Here is a 16,568-nt window from a genome sequence, read left to right as displayed (position 1 = left end):
AACATCAGTTTACAACCGACCAATCAACTCAATTAGGGACGCGGATTTAGACATAATTAATAATCTGGGAAGAAAGCAATTAATTCTCGGGGACTTCAATGCGAGACACACAAGCTGGGGTTGTCACGCAAACAATAGTAACGGGTTCAGGCTCTACAATTACGTAGAAAACACAAGCTTGATAATTAACAGAACTGCTGATCCAACTCATTTCCCAATTAACGGCATGACACCTACCTACATTGACTTGACAATCACGAAAAACATGGTAATCTCAGAACCCAGATCAGTGACCGCACTCAACTCGGATCACAATCCTGTGATTCTTGAGATTCCTGACATGACAATCAAAGACAAAACAATCCAAATCAATTCCTATAAACAAACCAACTGGCCCCTCTTCCGCAAAACCCTTGACAGACATGTTGAACTGACGGAAATCATTGGCACGAAAGATGATCTTGATAAACAGATTGAACTGTTCATTAAGGCCATCCAGAAGGCCAAAGACCAAGTCACGACGACGAAAACAATAAATCCTTTTCGAGACGAAATTCCGAAAGCAACCATAGAGAAAATAAAACTCAAGAACCGAATCAGAAAACTGTACCAAAGAACACGAGACCCATTTTTCAAAAACCAAGCATCTGAATTAACCAGAGAAATTAAACAAGAAATAAAAGAATTCAGACAGAACAAATGGGAAACAAAACTTGGCAAATTAAATCCGCACAATAATTCTCTATGGAAAATGACAAAAGCTCTCAAAAGACGATTTACCCCCATCTCTATCCTTAAATCCAATAACAACACAGCATTTAATAATGTGGAAAAAGCAAACACACTGGCAACATATTATGAAACGATCCACACAAGTGATAATCACAACACACCCGAACAAACAGAAATAATTGAAACAGTAAACTCTTTCAATAGTGACAATTCCCAGATAGACGCGCCTACGGCCGTCAAACCCACAGAAATCGCAAAAATCATAAGCACTTTACCGAATAACAAAGCCCCGGGAAATGACGGCATAGAAAACAGAATACTGAAAAATCTTACAGCGAAAGCTGTAAGACAACTAACGAATATAATAAATGCCATGCTTAATCTTTGTATCTTCCCGGAAAAACTTAAAGTAGCAGATGTCATCCCCATTTTGAAACCGGGGAAAAACCCCAATGCACCAAACGCATACAGACCAATTAGCCTTCTACCAACAATTTCAAAAGTTGCGGAAAAGGTAATCCAAAAACGAATTAATAAGCACATTAAAGAAAACAAAATTTTACCGCCAGAGCAATTTGGTTTTCGGGAACGACATAATACCACACAGCAAGTCCTCAGACTAATAAATGACATAACCAATAATTACAACACGAAAAGCATAACAGCAATGACATGTCTTGATATTGAAAAAGCATTTGATAAAGTCTGGACAAAAGGACTAATTTACAAAATGATTCAATTGAAGTTCCCGACGCACATTACTAAATTAATAAACTCGTACTTAACAGAGAGAAAGTTCAGAGTAAAGGTAGAAGGCGAAAAGTCGGAAATGAAATCAATAAATGCGGGAGTCCCACAAGGCTCAGTGCTTGGGCCAATACTATTTAATATTTACATTCATGACATCACTAAATTCGCACAAACCAATTTAGCTTTGTACGCGGATGACACCGCCATCTACGCTAAGTCTCATTCGGGTCAGGTCGCACTCAAACAAGTTCAGATCCACATTAATCAACTCGAGAAATTCTACGCGAAATGGAAGATTAAACTCAACGCGGACAAAACGGAAATGGTCATTTTTGCAAAAAGATTCACCGGGCTAAAGATCAATAAAAAACTAAAGGTAGGGGACAGTGAAATTGAAATTAAGAACTCTGTGAAATATCTAGGAGTCACCCTAGACAAAAGGCTAAACCTAAATGAACACATAAAGAAAACGAGACAAAAAGGTGAAGCCGTCCTCAAGCAATTGTACCCATTGTTGGTCAAAAACAACTATCTAAACACGAAAAATAAGTTGCTTCTGTACAAATGCATCTTACGCCCCATCATAACATACGCAGCGCCCATCTACCGGCACAAACCACACACTCCACTAATTCCTTTGCAAAGATTTCAAAATAAATGCTTAAGACTTGCTCTTAACGCAGACAGATACACTCCGCTCCGTCAACTTCATCAGGACGCGAATCTTCCACTCCTACACCATTACATCCATTCCCTTTCCGATAAATTCTACGAGAAGCAGGTGCGGCACGTACCTCTTCTCAAACAATCCCTCAAACACCCAGCAGGAACTCACAAGTTCCCGCACTCGGGAGTCCCCAATCTAGACCGGATAATCCGCTGAATTTTGTTACAGGCAAAAGGCAGCGGAAAAAGAACCGTAAACGGCAATCGACCAGCCACTGACCATATCGGAACAGGAGTCCAGGAGCCCCCTGGAACATCAATCCGAGGATCAGGAGTCCCCGGAGCCCCCTGAAACCTCACCACTAGACCATACCGCACCAGGAGCCCAGGAGCTCCCTGGAAACAGAAACCGGACCGGAAGTCCCAAGACTTCTTTGAGGTCAACACTGTAAATAGTTTTTTAAATATCCTTTGTACATAGTAGATAATAAGGTTAGGGTTTTTACTAAAATTTCATTTTCCCTAAATTAAGGTAACCGATAAGTAGGCTAAACACCACAAATGTATGCAACCAAGGTTGCCGGTGAGCCATAAAATAAATGTAATATCTTAGATTGTATAATAAATGTAGGCTAGGTTAAGGCATCAGCGCCACACATTAGCATAAGTTAATCTTAAGTGTGATATGTATTATCTTAGTGATTGCATGCGTAACTTCAACCGAATAAAAATCCTGTTGAATTTGAAATTGGTTCTCGTCCGATCACCGAAGTCAAGCAACGTCGGGCGCGGTCAGTACTTGGATGGGTGACCGCTTGGGAACACCGCGTGCCGTTGTCTCTACTCTTTTCTTTTTTTATTAACATTTCTGATGTCAAACTTTTTTTAAATATATTTTTCACTATTTATATTTTCTCTCAGGAACTTATATAGTATGAAGACGAAAATTTTTAATTCGTTCGAGTTGAATTTGTGGTTCTGAAAAGAACCGATTTTTTTTCTTTTTTTTCCAACCAACTTCCAAGCTGCTCGAGGAGGATTTATTTTGAACTGGTGTATTTGGTGACGGCCTTGGTTCCTTCAGAAACGGCGTGCTTCGCCAATTCACCGGGCAAAAGAAGACGCACCGCCGTCTGGATCTCCCTGCTGGTTATGGTCGAACGTTTGTTGTAATGAGCGAGGCGACTGGCTTCAGCAGCTATACGTTCGAAGATGTCGTTCACGAAACTGTTCATGATAGACATAGCCTTGCTGGAGATACCGGTATCGGGATGGACCTGCTTCAACACCTTGTAAATGTAGATGGCGTAACTCTCCTTCCTCCTGCGCTTCTTTTTCTTGTCGCTCTTCGAGATGTTCTTTTGAGCTTTTCCGGCCTTCTTGGCCGCCTTACCGCTGGTCTTGGGTGGCATTCTCTTCTAGTCGTCGAGTTAAAAAAACGTTTAAAAACAGAAAACGAGACAGACACGACGTGCACGTTACGACGAGTATACTCGATCTAAAACGCCGCACACCTAAAATCCCTCTATTTATAACGAGCGAGCGACAAACAGGCGCTCCGCCTTAGTTCGTCGTTCGACCATTGCCCTAACGAGATGGCGCTGTACCGACCATATAAATTTCTAGCCTTCGCCGCGTTCGGCATTTATTTCAAGCCGTACGTTTGTCAGTGCGCTTCGTGTCAGTCGCAGTAGGTGTTTTGCTGTTTATATCGTATAACAACATGTCCGGAAGAGGAAAAGGAGGTAAAGTGAAGGGAAAGGCGAAGTCTCGTTCCAGTCGTGCCGGACTTCAGTTTCCCGTCGGCAGAATTCATCGTCTTCTGCGTAAAGGAAACTACGCCGAAAGAGTGGGTGCAGGTGCTCCCGTTTATTTGGCGGCCGTAATGGAATATCTAGCCGCCGAAGTTCTCGAATTGGCAGGAAACGCCGCCAGAGATAACAAGAAAACCCGTATCATTCCGAGACATCTTCAATTGGCTATAAGGAACGACGAGGAGTTAAACAAGCTCCTTTCCGGCGTTACCATCGCCCAAGGCGGTGTCTTGCCCAACATCCAGGCGGTGTTGTTGCCCAAGAAGACCGAAAAGAAGCCTTAAATTTAATTCTTCGCCGCCGTCATCTCGAACGAAAAACAAAAACTTTTATAAAAACCATCTTCACATCGGCCCTTCTCAGGGCCAAAAATTCAACTCGAACGAATTGATTTTTTCGCCAAAATACAACAACCTATGAGAATCATGTTAAAAAGTCTTTTAGATATTTTAAAGTTAAACCGATCAATTAATTCATTATACGAGCGTAGACTGAACGGAAGATTTTCGATTACATTCAACCAAGAAAGATGATTTTTACGACTTTTCATCGTAATTTTTAGAAAAATTCAATGCCCGACTAAAGCACGAACTCGACAACTCTATCTATAATAATTTATTGATTATCTAATTCAAGAAACATTCCGATTCGTCGTAAATTTCTTCACATTTCGCACATTAATCTGTTAAGAACATACACACACACACCGGTCGCCTATACGTGCTCTCCGTCTCGATAATTTCTTGCAGCAGCAGTCGTCAGCGGTGAGCCGTAATACTACAATCAATCGTTTTATTTGCTATGAGATTTTGTTTCAAGTCACGTCTGAGGAGAGTAACTCTACCCCATATTGGACATAACCTCAAATATACTCTTCGTGGCAAAAACGTTCTTTTAACGATGGTCATTCTAACCTAAAACTGCTGTCAAAATTGTCAAAGTCGCCGCCTGGATCACAAATTAAAATGATCACTCACTCCGTACGATTTTCATTTCGATTTGAAGACAAACACACAATTGAGCAACATATTTAATTCGTTTGATTTATTTTGTGGTTCTGAAAAGAACCGTTTTTTTTTGTTTGTTTGTTTGCTTGCCTGCGGGGGGTTTGTTGTTATTCCTCTGAGGATGCGGATACACGTCATAAAATGATAAAATTAACCGCCGAAACCGTAAAGGGTACGACCTTGACGTTTCAGGGCGTAGACGACGTCCATGGCGGTGACGGTCTTACGTTTTGCGTGTTCGGTGTAAGTTACGGCGTCACGGATGACGTTCTCGAGGAAGACCTTCAACACACCTCTGGTTTCTTCGTAGATGAGACCGGAAATACGTTTCACACCACCACGACGAGCCAATCTTCTGATCGCCGGTTTCGTTATACCTTGGATGTTATCGCGTAGAACTTTGCGATGACGTTTGGCGCCACCTTTTCCCAATCCTTTGCCACCTTTACCACGACCGGTCATCTTGATAAAATTAGGAAATTCTTCGTACAAAACGACGTAGCTTCGACCAAGTTCGTTATGGAACTAACGTCAAAATTTCATTCCGCGGGACTATTTATAAGTTACGGCAGCTCCACCTCGCGTTAAAAACGAATCCACCAATGGCGTCGCCGTATGACTCATCGAGTTTATAAAACGGCCGTTGGCGCGACGAAAATTTTCAGTTGACTTTCGAACGTTCGTACGTACGGTCGGTCGTTCGGTCGAAGCAAGCAAGCAAGCCACTACCTACGTTAATTCTTTTCATTTGATTCATCCGATATCCGAGATGGCGAGAACTAAACAGACGGCTCGTAAATCTACCGGTGGCAAGGCACCTAGAAAACAGTTGGCCACGAAGGCGGCCAGAAAAAGCGCTCCCGCCACCGGAGGTGTCAAGAAACCTCACCGTTACAGGCCCGGTACGGTCGCCCTTCGTGAGATTCGTCGTTATCAAAAGAGCACTGAACTTTTGATCCGCAAGCTGCCTTTCCAACGTCTCGTCCGAGAGATCGCCCAAGATTTCAAGACCGATCTCCGTTTCCAAAGTTCGGCCGTGATGGCACTTCAAGAAGCCAGCGAGGCTTATCTCGTCGGCCTCTTCGAAGACACCAACTTGTGCGCCATCCACGCCAAACGTGTCACCATCATGCCGAAAGACATCCAATTGGCGAGACGCATTCGTGGCGAGAGGGCTTAAATTTCCTCCATCCATCCATCCATCCATCCGATCCGACCATCTAGAATTAACAAATTCTTCATCTTCGAAGGTGTTAAAAGAAGAAAAAAAAAATCGGTTCTTTTCAGAACCACAATTATTTTCCAACGAATTGAAAATTTATCGTTCGCGCATGCAACTTTTTGAGATTGAAAAAAAAAAAAAAAAAAAAAAAAAGTTAGGTTATGTGATTTATTCACAAAATTCGTACTTACATAAAACGATAAACTTTTGCTTTTTTCTTTCACATTAAATTTTCTTTTAACTGAGACTATTTGAAACATTATTATATAATAAAGTTTATCATTCTTTGTAATAACACTGTTTCGACAGTCAAATGAATAGACAAGAAAATCAAATGAAAGTATGTATCTCCTCAACAGAATGTGCATTGTCCAAGCGAATCTTTCGTTCGTTTCTTGAAAATAATTGTGGCCCTGAAAAGGGCCATTTATTTGTATCGATGGTGCCCCTACGTCGATATATACGATCGGAGCACGTTCCCGAAACCACCAGGACGTCGTCGTCGTTGAAAAAATTAAATCATCGTCGTCGACTTTTCACTTCTTTCTCTTGGGTGAAGCGGTTTTTTTCGCTTTGACGGTGACGGCTTTGGCCGTTTTCGGTTTCGGCGCTTTCGGTTTCTTGGTTGGACCGGCCTTGTTGGATTTCTTCGCTTTCGATGGCGTCTTGGGTTTGACGGGCGATCTGGAGGCGGCGCTGGCTTTCTTTTCGGGAGCGGACGCAGCCTTTCTAGCCTTCGATACGGCGACGCTCTTCTTTTCGGCGGCAGTTTTCTTAGACTTGGCCGAAGCGGCGGGGGCGGCCTTCTTACCGGCTTTTGAGGCGGATCCTTTTTCGGCGGACGTCGGCGCTGACGCGACGGAACGTTTAGCAACGCCCGTCTTCTTGGATTTCGCCGATGACGACGCGGTCGCAGCGGCAGATCTCTTTTTCGTGGCGGACGGAGCCTTAGCTGCACCGGTGACGGCAGAAGCCAACTTGAACGAACCGGAAGCTCCTTTTCCTTTGGTTTGGACCAACGAACCGGATGCGACGGCGCCCTTAAGGTACTTCTTGATGAAAGGCGCAAATTTTTCCGCGTCGACTTTGTAGTTGGCCGCGACATATTTCTTGATCGCCTGCAACGAAGAACCGCCGCGTTCCTTCAAGCCTTTGATGGCGTTGGTGACCATCTCCGAAGTGGGCGGATGAGAAGGTTTGCTTCTCGGATTTTTGGGCTTCTTCTCCTTCTTCACCGGTGAGGAGCCGGAAGTGGCACCGGCGACCGTCGAAGCTGCTTGATTTTCTACGTCGGCCATATTTTCGTCTATCGCGCGCGCGTTTTTTTCTTTTTATTATAGGTAGGCTTATTCTTCGGTGAAAGAACGAATGAACTTTACAGAACGAATTGGGCGCCAAAGTCAAAGTGTTGGCGCGTTCGAAAACGCGCGGACCGCGGACTAAACGAGAGCCTTCTCGTCGAGTTAGAAAATTCAGTGGGCCTCGAATACAGCTTTCGCGTGATGGCATCGTTCTCTTTACGCGAAGATCACCGCCTCCGGGTGCGGGAACATGAGCGATTCGGTCGGCGATGGCCTCCTGAATAACCTCAAGTTTTCCCGGACGACCAGCCGACCTCCAAAAGCGAACAAGGACCGATCGAACGTCGACTCGAACAAAGACCCTCCGAAACAAGGAGATGACATCCAAGTTCGACGCCGACGTTACGCGTTTTCCACGAATAACAGGAAAGTTCCGCTTTCGACCAGACAAACTTGGAAGCATCCTCTACAAGTTTCACGAACGAATCGGTCGAAAAGTACGTGCGATCTTTTCGAAAATCGCCTCGCAAAGAGACGCAGCACGGATCGGAGCGACGACCGACGAACCTGCAGAGTGTAGGAAAAAAATTCACAAACGGTCGAAGATGACGTCCGAGAAGGTCGAATTTTTTCAAGAACGAAGATAAAACCTTCGCCTTTCGTAGGAGTTGATTTTTGAAAACGATCTTGACGAACAGGTCGGAAAAAAAACGATGTCAATTTCGGACTCGACCATGAGAAACGAATTTGTACGACGAACGGACTTTTCGAACGACTTTTTTCGCAAAATCGACATTTTTTCCTCAAAAATTACCTCACACGACGAAATCCCATCATCGAAACATCACCGAAAACAGTTTTGACGGCGAAATTCTCGTCAATTTTACGAAAATAAAGGGAAAATCAGACGGACCACCGTCGAACATCCAGCGACGGGAACGGACGAGTTTTTTAATTTTTCTTGCCAATTCATTGCGAAAGAAGCAATTTTTCTCGACGAAACCATTTTATAATCATAAAAAAAACTCCCCAAACACCACAAACCAACAAAAATACGGAAATCTTGCATTGTTTGCATTTTTCAGACACTCTAAATAAAACTACGTCGATGTCGGCGGATTTTCAGTCGGTCGTCGGTCGACAGAAATCCAACGAAATTTTCATTTGTTCTTCTCAAAAACGAAAAACAAACAAATCAACAAAACATTCCCTACTATTAGTCGACATTTCGAGCAGAAACTACGAACGTCGAAAGATTTAAAAAATGAAATATGTAGGTGTGCGTGCGTGCGTACTTACTTGAAACTTTTTTCTTGTTTCATCGTCGCACTGGAACAAATTAAATTTTAATGCAATGTAAACGCGACCACACTTTCGACGAAAACATCTCTATGAATCGAACGACGTCGGAAAAAGAATAAATCGAGAAGAGAACAAATCATGAAACAACACACACCCACCCCGCCCGGCCCGGCCAGAGTGGTGGGAATTTCGATGAATGAACAGACAAAGAAACCAACTCTGTTATCAGTTCTAAGAAAGAAAGCAGGTAGCGGCGGCGGCGAACCTTCGACCGTACTACGGTCAGTTCATGAATTAACCCCGTCCGTTCGGAGTTTATTCATCTCCGGTCCGTGTCGGCGTTTACTTCAAGTGGGTGCTATTTCCATCTAAGCAAGCAAGTGAGTAAGTAAGTTCTCAAATTTTAAATTACGTTAATCGCAAGTGACTCGTTGAGATCGTCAAACGAACAATTTAATTTAACGCCTCATACGAGTTTTTTTTTTTCGTCATTTTGTCGCAAAAAAAAAACTAAAAAACGACTCGCAAAAAAAAATTTTTTTTTTTTCTTCTTTTAAATCTTGTACATTTTCTGACATGTGTACCATCGAAAAATGTCACATCCAAACGATCGAACAATCACAAAAAATCGTCAACGTACCATCTTGGAAAATTTTACCAGGCAACGACCATACCACGTTGAAAACTACCGGTTCTCGTCCGATCACCGAAGTCAAGCAACGTCGGGCGCGGTCAGTACTTGGATGGGTGACCGCTTGGGAACACCGCGTGCCGTTGTCTCTACTCTTTTCTTTTTTTATTAACATTTCTGATGTCAAACTTTTTTTAAATATATTTTTCACTATTTATATTTTCTCTCAGGAACTTATATAGTATGAAGACGAAAATTTTTAATTCGTTCGAGTTGAATTTGTGGTTCTGAAAAGAACCGATTTTTTTTCTTTTTTTTCCAACCAACTTCCAAGCTGCTCGAGGAGGATTTATTTTGAACTGGTGTATTTGGTGACGGCCTTGGTTCCTTCAGAAACGGCGTGCTTCGCCAATTCACCGGGCAAAAGAAGACGCACCGCCGTCTGGATCTCCCTGCTGGTTATGGTCGAACGTTTGTTGTAATGAGCGAGGCGACTGGCTTCAGCAGCTATACGTTCGAAGATGTCGTTCACGAAACTGTTCATGATAGACATAGCCTTGCTGGAGATACCGGTATCGGGATGGACCTGCTTCAACACCTTGTAAATGTAGATGGCGTAACTCTCCTTCCTCCTGCGCTTCTTTTTCTTGTCGCTCTTCGAGATGTTCTTTTGAGCTTTTCCGGCCTTCTTGGCCGCCTTACCGCTGGTCTTGGGTGGCATTCTCTTCTAGTCGTCGAGTTAAAAAAACGTTTAAAAACAGAAAACGAGACAGACACGACGTGCACGTTACGACGAGTATACTCGATCTAAAACGCCGCACACCTAAAATCCCTCTATTTATAACGAGCGAGCGACAAACAGGCGCTCCGCCTTAGTTCGTCGTTCGACCATTGCCCTAACGAGATGGCGCTGTACCGACCATATAAATTTCTAGCCTTCGCCGCGTTCGGCATTTATTTCAAGCCGTACGTTTGTCAGTGCGCTTCGTGTCAGTCGCAGTAGGTGTTTTGCTGTTTATATCGTATAACAACATGTCCGGAAGAGGAAAAGGAGGTAAAGTGAAGGGAAAGGCGAAGTCTCGTTCCAGTCGTGCCGGACTTCAGTTTCCCGTCGGCAGAATTCATCGTCTTCTGCGTAAAGGAAACTACGCCGAAAGAGTGGGTGCAGGTGCTCCCGTTTATTTGGCGGCCGTAATGGAATATCTAGCCGCCGAAGTTCTCGAATTGGCAGGAAACGCCGCCAGAGATAACAAGAAAACCCGTATCATTCCGAGACATCTTCAATTGGCTATAAGGAACGACGAGGAGTTAAACAAGCTCCTTTCCGGCGTTACCATCGCCCAAGGCGGTGTCTTGCCCAACATCCAGGCGGTGTTGTTGCCCAAGAAGACCGAAAAGAAGCCTTAAATTTAATTCTTCGCCGCCGTCATCTCGAACGAAAAACAAAAACTTTTATAAAAACCATCTTCACATCGGCCCTTCTCAGGGCCAAAAATTCAACTCGAACGAATTGATTTTTTCGCCAAAATACAACAACCTATGAGAATCATGTTAAAAAGTCTTTTAGATATTTTAAAGTTAAACCGATCAATTAATTCATTATACGAGCGTAGACTGAACGGAAGATTTTCGATTACATTCAACCAAGAAAGATGATTTTTACGACTTTTCATCGTAATTTTTAGAAAAATTCAATGCCCGACTAAAGCACGAACTCGACAACTCTATCTATAATAATTTATTGATTATCTAATTCAAGAAACATTCCGATTCGTCGTAAATTTCTTCACATTTCGCACATTAATCTGTTAAGAACATACACACACACACCGGTCGCCTATACGTGCTCTCCGTCTCGATAATTTCTTGCAGCAGCAGTCGTCAGCGGTGAGCCGTAATACTACAATCAATCGTTTTATTTGCTATGAGATTTTGTTTCAAGTCACGTCTGAGGAGAGTAACTCTACCCCATATTGGACATAACCTCAAATATACTCTTCGTGGCAAAAACGTTCTTTTAACGATGGTCATTCTAACCTAAAACTGCTGTCAAAATTGTCAAAGTCGCCGCCTGGATCACAAATTAAAATGATCACTCACTCCGTACGATTTTCATTTCGATTTGAAGACAAACACACAATTGAGCAACATATTTAATTCGTTTGATTTATTTTGTGGTTCTGAAAAGAACCGTTTTTTTTTGTTTGTTTGTTTGCTTGCCTGCGGGGGGTTTGTTGTTATTCCTCTGAGGATGCGGATACACGTCATAAAATGATAAAATTAACCGCCGAAACCGTAAAGGGTACGACCTTGACGTTTCAGGGCGTAGACGACGTCCATGGCGGTGACGGTCTTACGTTTTGCGTGTTCGGTGTAAGTTACGGCGTCACGGATGACGTTCTCGAGGAAGACCTTCAACACACCTCTGGTTTCTTCGTAGATGAGACCGGAAATACGTTTCACACCACCACGACGAGCCAATCTTCTGATCGCCGGTTTCGTTATACCTTGGATGTTATCGCGTAGAACTTTGCGATGACGTTTGGCGCCACCTTTTCCCAATCCTTTGCCACCTTTACCACGACCGGTCATCTTGATAAAATTAGGAAATTCTTCGTACAAAACGACGTAGCTTCGACCAAGTTCGTTATGGAACTAACGTCAAAATTTCATTCCGCGGGACTATTTATAAGTTACGGCAGCTCCACCTCGCGTTAAAAACGAATCCACCAATGGCGTCGCCGTATGACTCATCGAGTTTATAAAACGGCCGTTGGCGCGACGAAAATTTTCAGTTGACTTTCGAACGTTCGTACGTACGGTCGGTCGTTCGGTCGAAGCAAGCAAGCAAGCCACTACCTACGTTAATTCTTTTCATTTGATTCATCCGATATCCGAGATGGCGAGAACTAAACAGACGGCTCGTAAATCTACCGGTGGCAAGGCACCTAGAAAACAGTTGGCCACGAAGGCGGCCAGAAAAAGCGCTCCCGCCACCGGAGGTGTCAAGAAACCTCACCGTTACAGGCCCGGTACGGTCGCCCTTCGTGAGATTCGTCGTTATCAAAAGAGCACTGAACTTTTGATCCGCAAGCTGCCTTTCCAACGTCTCGTCCGAGAGATCGCCCAAGATTTCAAGACCGATCTCCGTTTCCAAAGTTCGGCCGTGATGGCACTTCAAGAAGCCAGCGAGGCTTATCTCGTCGGCCTCTTCGAAGACACCAACTTGTGCGCCATCCACGCCAAACGTGTCACCATCATGCCGAAAGACATCCAATTGGCGAGACGCATTCGTGGCGAGAGGGCTTAAATTTCCTCCATCCATCCATCCATCCATCCGATCCGACCATCTAGAATTAACAAATTCTTCATCTTCGAAGGTGTTAAAAGAAGAAAAAAAAAATCGGTTCTTTTCAGAACCACAATTATTTTCCAACGAATTGAAAATTTATCGTTCGCGCATGCAACTTTTTGAGATTGAAAAAAAAAAAAAAAAAAAAAAAAAGTTAGGTTATGTGATTTATTCACAAAATTCGTACTTACATAAAACGATAAACTTTTGCTTTTTTCTTTCACATTAAATTTTCTTTTAACTGAGACTATTTGAAACATTATTATATAATAAAGTTTATCATTCTTTGTAATAACACTGTTTCGACAGTCAAATGAATAGACAAGAAAATCAAATGAAAGTATGTATCTCCTCAACAGAATGTGCATTGTCCAAGCGAATCTTTCGTTCGTTTCTTGAAAATAATTGTGGCCCTGAAAAGGGCCATTTATTTGTATCGATGGTGCCCCTACGTCGATATATACGATCGGAGCACGTTCCCGAAACCACCAGGACGTCGTCGTCGTTGAAAAAATTAAATCATCGTCGTCGACTTTTCACTTCTTTCTCTTGGGTGAAGCGGTTTTTTTCGCTTTGACGGTGACGGCTTTGGCCGTTTTCGGTTTCGGCGCTTTCGGTTTCTTGGTTGGACCGGCCTTGTTGGATTTCTTCGCTTTCGATGGCGTCTTGGGTTTGACGGGCGATCTGGAGGCGGCGCTGGCTTTCTTTTCGGGAGCGGACGCAGCCTTTCTAGCCTTCGATACGGCGACGCTCTTCTTTTCGGCGGCAGTTTTCTTAGACTTGGCCGAAGCGGCGGGGGCGGCCTTCTTACCGGCTTTTGAGGCGGATCCTTTTTCGGCGGACGTCGGCGCTGACGCGACGGAACGTTTAGCAACGCCCGTCTTCTTGGATTTCGCCGATGACGACGCGGTCGCAGCGGCAGATCTCTTTTTCGTGGCGGACGGAGCCTTAGCTGCACCGGTGACGGCAGAAGCCAACTTGAACGAACCGGAAGCTCCTTTTCCTTTGGTTTGGACCAACGAACCGGATGCGACGGCGCCCTTAAGGTACTTCTTGATGAAAGGCGCAAATTTTTCCGCGTCGACTTTGTAGTTGGCCGCGACATGTTTCTTGATCGCCTGCAACGAAGAACCGCCGCGTTCCTTCAAGCCTTTGATGGCGTTGGTGACCATCTCCGAAGTGGGCGGATGAGAAGGTTTGCTTCTCGGATTTTTGGGCTTCTTCTCCTTCTTCACCGGTGAGGAGCCGGAAGTGGCACCGGCGACCGTCGAAGCTGCTTGATTTTCTACGTCGGCCATATTTTCGTCTATCGCGCGCGCGTTTTTTTCTTTTTATTATAGGTAGGCTTATTCTTCGGTGAAAGAACGAATGAACTTTACAGAACGAATTGGGCGCCAAAGTCAAAGTGTTGGCGCGTTCGAAAACGCGCGGACCGCGGACTAAACGAGAGCCTTCTCGTCGAGTTAGAAAATTCAGTGGGCCTCGAATACAGCTTTCGCGTGATGGCATCGTTCTCTTTACGCGAAGATCACCGCCTCCGGGTGCGGGAACATGAGCGATTCGGTCGGCGATGGCCTCCTGAATAACCTCAAGTTTTCCCGGACGACCAGCCGACCTCCAAAAGCGAACAAGGACCGATCGATCGTCGACTCGAACAAAGACCCTCCGAAACAAGGAGATGACATCCAAGTTCGACGCCGACGTTACGCGTTTTCCACGAATAACAGGAAAGTTCCGCTTTCGACCAGACAAACTTGGAAGCATCCTCTACAAGTTTCACGAACGAATCGGTCGAAAAGTACGTGCGATCTTTTCGAAAATCGCCTCGCAAAGAGACGCAGCACGGATCGGAGCGACGACCGACGAACCTGCAGAGTGTAGGAAAAAAATTCACAAACGGTCGAAGATGACGTCCGAGAAGGTCGAATTTTTTCAAGAACGAAGATAAAACCTTCGCCTTTCGTAGGAGTTGATTTTTGAAAACGATCTTGACGAACAGGTCGGAAAAAAAACGATGTCAATTTCGGACTCGACCATGAGAAACGAATTTGTACGACGAACGGACTTTTCGAACGACTTTTTTCGCAAAATCGACATTTTTTCCTCAAAAATTACCTCACACGACGAAATCCCATCATCGAAACATCACCGAAAACAGTTTTGACGGCGAAATTCTCGTCAATTTTACGAAAATAAAGGGAAAATCAGACGGACCACCGTCGAACATCCAGCGACGGGAACGGACGAGTTTTTTAATTTTTCTTGCCAATTCATTGCGAAAGAAGCAATTTTTCTCGACGAAACCATTTTATAATCATAAAAAAAACTCCCCAAACACCACAAACCAACAAAAATACGGAAATCTTGCATTGTTTGCATTTTTCAGACACTCTAAATAAAACTACGTCGATGTCGGCGGATTTTCAGTCGGTCGTCGGTCGACAGAAATCCAACGAAATTTTCATTTGTTCTTCTCAAAAACGAAAAACAAACAAATCAACAAAACATTCCCTACTATTAGTCGACATTTCGAGCAGAAACTACGAACGTCGAAAGATTTAAAAAATGAAATATGTAGGTGTGCGTGCGTGCGTACTTACTTGAAACTTTTTTCTTGTTTCATCGTCGCACTGGAACAAATTAAATTTTAATGCAATGTAAACGCGACCACACTTTCGACGAAAACATCTCTATGAATCGAACGACGTCGGAAAAAGAATAAATCGAGAAGAGAACAAATCATGAAACAACACACACCCACCCCGCCCGGCCCGGCCAGAGTGGTGGGAATTTCGATGAATGAACAGACAAAGAAACCAACTCTGTTATCAGTTCTAAGAAAGAAAGCAGGTAGCGGCGGCGGCGAACCTTCGACCGTACTACGGTCAGTTCATGAATTAACCCCGTCCGTTCGGAGTTTATTCATCTCCGGTCCGTGTCGGCGTTTACTTCAAGTGGGTGCTATTTCCATCTAAGCAAGCAAGTGAGTAAGTAAGTTCTCAAATTTTAAATTACGTTAATCGCAAGTGACTCGTTGAGATCGTCAAACGAACAATTTAATTTAACGCCTCATACGAGTTTTTTTTTTTCGTCATTTTGTCGCAAAAAAAAAACTAAAAAACGACTCGCAAAAAAAAATTTTTTTTTTTTCTTCTTTTAAATCTTGTACATTTTCTGACATGTGTACCATCGAAAAATGTCACATCCAAACGATCGAACAATCACAAAAAATCGTCAACGTACCATCTTGGAAAATTTTACCAGGCAACGACCATACCACGTTGAAAACTACCGGTTCTCGTCCGATCACCGAAGTCAAGCAACGTCGGGCGCGGTCAGTACTTGGATGGGTGACCGCTTGGGAACACCGCGTGCCGTTGTCTCTACTCTTTTCTTTTTTTATTAACATTTCTGATGTCAAACTTTTTTTAAATATATTTTTCACTATTTATATTTTCTCTCATGAACTTATATAGTATGAAGACGAAAATTTTTAATTCGTTCGAGTTGAATTTGTGGTTCTGAAAAGAACCGATTTTTTTTCTTTTTTTTCCAACCAACTTCCAAGCTGCTCGAGGAGGATTTATTTTGAACTGGTGTATTTGGTGACGGCCTTGGTTCCTTCAGAAACGGCGTGCTTCGCCAATTCACCGGGCAAAAGAAGACGCACCGCCGTCTGGATCTCCCTGCTGGTTATGGTCGAACGTTTGTTGTAATGAGCGAGGCGACTGGCTTCAGCAGCTATACGTTCGAAGATGTCGTTCACGAAACTGTTCATGATAGACATAGCC

General features: G+C 43.7%; 2 non-coding genes across 2 annotated transcripts; both read left to right on the top strand.

The window, feature by feature from the left end:
- Nucleotides 1-9,454: 9,454 nt before the first annotated feature.
- On the top strand, nt 9,455-9,574 carry LOC148165820 (5S ribosomal RNA). Its single transcript, XR_015771154.1, has one exon. It is a non-coding gene; the product is annotated as a 5S ribosomal RNA (ribosomal RNA).
- Nucleotides 9,575-16,040: 6,466 nt separating this feature from the next.
- On the top strand, nt 16,041-16,160 carry LOC148165819 (5S ribosomal RNA). The gene has a single exon (XR_015771153.1). It is a non-coding gene; the product is annotated as a 5S ribosomal RNA (ribosomal RNA).
- Nucleotides 16,161-16,568: the final 408 nt, after the last annotated feature.

Source organism: Gnatocerus cornutus, unplaced genomic scaffold, assembly GCF_029298725.1.
Source record: "Gnatocerus cornutus isolate USDA-ARS CGAHR unplaced genomic scaffold, icGnaCorn1.1 ctg00000191.1, whole genome shotgun sequence".
NCBI lineage: Eukaryota > Metazoa > Arthropoda > Insecta > Coleoptera > Tenebrionidae > Gnatocerus > Gnatocerus cornutus.
This window is presented reverse-complemented; position numbering and strand designations above follow the sequence as displayed.